The 5,403-nt window shown below is 41.4% G+C and overlaps 1 pseudogene; it reads left to right on the top strand.

The window, feature by feature from the left end:
* LOC105741618 overlaps positions 1–458 on the top strand; it is an 8,007-nt pseudogene extending 7,549 nt beyond the window's left edge.
* The last annotated feature ends 4,945 nt before the right edge of the window (positions 459–5,403 follow it).

The raw sequence follows: 5,403 nt of genomic DNA, 5'->3' as shown, positions 1-5,403 counted from the left end.
GCACCTCTCTACTGCATGAGGATTTTACACCCAATCATGTCATCGCCAAGTCCCATTTCTGGTATTTGGTGTCTTAGCTAAAGAAGATTAAAAAATCTTCAGAGGAGATTATCTACTCTGAGCAGGGGTTTGATAAGTTGCCGCTGCAGGTGATGAACTTCAGCATCTGGCTGTGCTAGGACTCCCGCAGTGGCACCCACAACATGTACGGGAAGTACCGGGACCTGACCACAGCAGGCGCCATCGCGCAGTACTATCGGGACATGGATGCCTGGCATCAAACCCACACCCACTCCATCCAGATCATGAAGGTAGAGGAGACTGCAGCCAGCAAGTGCTGCCAGGTCGCTGTCAAGCAGTTCCATGACTCCAAGATCAAGTTCCCACTGCCCCATGGGGTCCTGCGTTGCCAGCACAAGCCCCACTTCACCACCAAGAGGCCCAACACCTTCTTCTAGAGGCTGTGCCAATGAACCTGGTGCCACTCTGCAAAGAAAAAAAAAGAAATTATTTCTGAACTGATTTCCTCTATACCACTCTGCAATTGTTTCTTTACTTCAGATGCTATTATTTCAGAGATTTCAAGTGTGTGATTTCCAATTTCTTCTATGCTATTGTCTTCTGCATTTGTTCTGGGTGGGCTTGGGGCCTGAGACTGCATTTTGCTCCTTTTGTTTTTCATTTTATATAGCACTGTCTTCTGATCTTTGGTTAGAGCTTTGGTACAATTATTACCTTAGCACCAGGTCCAATCTACCAAGTTCAACTCATCCAGGTGAATGTGGCTTGGGTCTAGTTGCTGTGTTCTACTTCTTCCTGCTGCAGCCCTGGGACGTGAACCTGCTGAGCCACTCTGGCAAGATGTTCTGCTCCTGGATCAGCTGGGTGGGTCTTGTCTCTAGCCTCTCTGCAGGGAGTTCTGCCACAGGATTCCATACCAGGCTTGTCTGATAGAGGAACTTACACACACACACACACACACACACACACACACACACACACACACACCGGGCCTGGGCACTGGCTGGAATGAGGATCCAGAGGGCCCCTGGCTGTCACACACCTGGCCTGGGTGCTGGCTAGAATCTGTGTGTTTACTTTGAATTTAGTTATTAAATCTAGAAGTATTTCAGTGGAGGTTTTAGGGTCTTCCATGTAAAGTATCATGTCATCTCCAAATAATGATAATTTAACTTCTTTCTTTCCTATCCTTATTCCTTTTATTTGCCTCTTGTCCAATTGCTCTGGATAATGCTTCCAGAACTATACTGAATCAGAGTGGTGATTGGGCATCTCTGTCTTGTTCCTTATTTTAGGGTGAAAGGTTTTAGGTTTTGTCCACTTAGTATCGTGTTGGCTGTTGGTTTGTCACAGATGGCTTTTATCATGTTGAGGTAAAGACTATCTATTGCAATTTTCTGCAGGTTTTTTTTTATCATAAGCAGATTTTGGACTTCGTCAAATGCTTTGTTTGCATCTATTGAGATGATCATATAGTTTTTGTTCTTGGCTCTGTTGATATGGTATATTTATTGATTTGCATCTGTTCAACCATCCCTACATTCCTGGGATGAATCCTACTTGGTCATGTTGTGGAGTCTTTGTGATGGTTTGCTGCATTCTGATTGCTAGTATTTTATTGAGGCATTTTTAAAAATCTATGTCTATTAGGGAGACCTGTAGTTCTCTTTTTTGTTGGATCCTTTTCTGGTTTAGTTATTAGGGCAATGCTTACTTTCAGAAATGAATTTGAGAATATAATTTCCCTTTCATTTTCAGAAGTACTGGCATTAAGTCTTCTCTAAATTTCTTTTTTAAAAAAATATTTTGTCTTTTTTTTTTTTAATATTTTGTCTTTTTGAGACAGGGTTTTGCTATGCAATTAAGACTGGCCTTGAGCTCATTTTGTAGCCCAGGCTGATTTCAAACATGCAACAATCCTCCTGCCTCAGCCTCCCGAGTCCTAGGATTACAGGCATGCACCACCACACCTGGCTCATTGACTCATTCCCTAAATTTCTTGTGGAATTCAACAGTAAATCTGTCAAGGCCTGGGCTTCTCTTTGTTGGTAAGTTTTTAATTACATCTTCAATTTCATTGACTGATATTGGTTTATTTAGAATTTTTGTATCTTCTTAATTCAGCTTTGGCAATTCATATGCATCTAGGAATTTGTGCATTTCTTCTGTGTGTTTTCGATTTCATCAGAATATAGGTTCTCAAAGTAGGTATCAATGATCCTCTGGATTTCTGAGGAATCTGTTGTTATTTCACTCTTTGCATTTGGACTTTGGTCTTTTTCCTCCCTTTTTTGGCAAGACTAACTTTATTTAATATTTCAAAGGACCAACTTTTTTATTGTTTCTTTGTATTGTTTACTTAGTCTCCCCTCCATTGAATTAATTTCTGTCTCTGATCTCCATAATCTTCTCCCTTGTTCAAGCTTAGGTCTTGATATGCTCTTATGTTTTCTAGAAGCTTGAGTTTCAACACTAGGTTGTTTATTTGAACTCATTCTGTTTCCCTGATGTGGTTATTCACCACTATACATTTCCCTCATAGGACTGCTTTTGTTGTGTCCCATAAGTTCTGGTATGTTATACTGGCATTATCATTTATTTGTAGAATCTGTCTAATTTTTAAAAGAATTTCATCCATGACTCATTGGTTGTTTAGGAGGGTGCTATTTACTTCCCATGTGTTTATGAAGTTTTTGTGGTTTCTTTTGCCATTGATTTCCACCATTTTCTTTTGCCAATGAAATATTGCACTATGCTCTGATAATATGCATGGGACAATTTCAATTCCTTTGCATTTACTTAAACATGTTGTATAAGCTAGTATGTGGATTGTTTTGGATAACATCCCATGTGCAGCTGAGAGAGATGCATATTCTGATACTGTGTAAGGGAACACTCTGTAGACATCTACTAAGTCCATTTGTTCAAAAGTTTGGTTTATTCAGACAGATAGTGATGTTAAGCTTAACTACCTCTATTAAAAGGTAATGATATAAAAAGTTTGGTTTAGTTCTAATATTTCATTGTTGATTTTTTTTTTTTTTGGTCTAGTTGATCAACAAAGCATATTGTAAAGAAAAATGGTTGTAGCTTGCTATTGTTCAATGTAAGGTAGTAACAGTAATGTTTAAATAGAATTAAAAGTGTATCATAGAGCTAGGGATACAGCTCAGCAGCATAAGTGCCTGCCTGATAAGTGCAAGGTCCTGAGTTTGATCCCTGGTGCCACAAAATAAAGAAGGAAAGAAAAAAAGAAAGTTTATTATAATGAGCAGTTAGGTTTTCACAATGAACAGTGGAAAGTTGGATCAAATATCAGCATACTGCAGATAATGACTCATTAGCACAGTGGCCCTTTGTTACTTGAATAAGCATTTTTACTTGTGGAAAGCTTTCCAGAGTAATTTTATAATTTTAATATCTATTCTGCTACTTAGGCCGCACATAGTAAGCACCTACTGTGTGCCCCAATTAGGCTAGGAACTGTCAATGCATAACCTGTATAGTAAGTCCCCAGTTTATGGTCAAACTCCATTCTGGGAGGATGTTCATAGGTAAGATCTGTTGGTAAGTCCAATGAAGTTAAGTCATTTAACTTAACTTACACCTTTGACACAAATTTATAATATAAAGCATAAAGAAACCAAGCGCACACACAAATACTGTAAATGAACTCCTTCATCCTTATAATTACCTTAAAATGTAACAGTACAGTGCAACAACTGGCATCTAGGGGATCACACGGAGTGAACTGACAAGAAGAGTATTACTAACTGCAGGGGGAGAGGGACGTGGTGGAGGACATCTTTGTTTCCATGCTTAGTGCTTTGCCCATGCTGGCAGTCCCCTCCACATCACCACTGCCTTGCTTCTTGCTTCTGGCTGAGCTCTTCCTGAGCACTCTGAGCTCTTCCTGCACACTGTACTGCTGTACACTACTGCACTGTGCGGTGAGCACTGGGCAGCACCCCTGTGACAGTGTCTGACAGACACTCGAGCTATTTCCAGGATCTGTTGGCATCAATGGACATTCATAATTTGACATCTGTTCCTATCTGTGGAAGCTCACAACTGCAATGTTCGTGAGTTTGGGACTTACTGTCTGCAAGCTTAAGCTTCTAAAAGGGAATTAACATATATTAAATATTATTTCAATTGTCCAAACCTAGAGAAACAGTATTATTTTAAATGTACTATACAAATTCAGAGAGGTAGAGATTAATTTGATTTTGAGACTGGAGATTAGAGCAAAGTTGGCTAGGGAAGTAGGTGTGACCCGTTCGTTGCACAATACTGAGCCTATCTATGGGCAGAACAGCTCCTGTGTAGACTTCTCAGAACTTGAGCAGGTTTCCAATAGGACAGCCTGGAACTGACTTCAGGCTGATGTGTGGGATGCCAGCACCACCTCTCAGGACCTGTATGTAGAAATTCTCCAGGGTTTCCTGGAGATTTGGACAGCACAAAAGGTCACATGCCAACAACAGCTTGGTGGCTTCCTGTGGTGGCTTCCTTGAGATAGCCCACCCTGTGTCCTTGAGGGTGTCTCTTTACCTCGCTTTTTCCTTTTTAACTTGGCTTAAGCTTGTTCCTCAGAGCCAGTCTCTCCCTCACTCTTCACTTAACACTTTTTAAGATAAACTTTGTCGCTGCTTTCTGCTTTTTTAATTCTTTGTTCAAAATGAGAACCTGGACTCCCACTGCAGAAGGAGAGGAGAGCAATTCAAAACCCAGTAATGATGATTTGGTGAACCACTTTTAGAAGGAGCTACCTGATAATAGTTTGACTAACAAAAAGCTTTTCTGAAAAGTTAAACTTACTGACTGTAGTGCCTTAGGGATATAGTTGTATAGTATTACCTATTAAATCAATGATACATTTTTAAAAAGCTAAAAATACTGGGAGTTGTAAGCCCCAAATGCTGGGAGGCTGAGACAGCAGAAGTACAGTTAGAGATAATGGAGCTGACGAATTTGCTCCCTTCCAGCCATTTAATTTTAAACAGCAACCCAGGATCATTCCTCTTGCTGTCCTGAGAGGTAGAGACTCTCTTAACCGAAACAAGTAGATCTGAGGCTGGAGGCGAAAGCACACCGTGAGGACTCTCCCGGCCTGAGCCACAGTCACCTTCACCCGACTCCAGCCTTATGAAGGGGTCAGCAATAACGCTGCTTCTCCTGCTTGTAATCAGGATCGGCGTCACCCCTGGGCCCCGTGTTGCGAGTCCCCGAGGTGACTCTGCACCTGTCAGTCCTTCCTGTCAATCACACCTAGAGACTCCGGGCGGGACCTAAGGCTGAGCTAACACTTTCAGTCCCCGAAGCCCGGATTACCGGGGCGCAGCTGCTGTGCGGGGCGCTCGAGCGCGGGGCTTTGCTTTC

Source organism: Octodon degus, unplaced genomic scaffold (assembly GCF_000260255.1).
Source record: "Octodon degus isolate 3935 unplaced genomic scaffold, OctDeg1.0 scaffold00017, whole genome shotgun sequence".
NCBI classification, from domain to species: Eukaryota; Metazoa; Chordata; class Mammalia; order Rodentia; family Octodontidae; genus Octodon; species Octodon degus.
The sequence above is the reverse complement of the archived record's forward strand: the minus strand, read 5'-3'. Positions and strand labels throughout refer to the sequence as shown.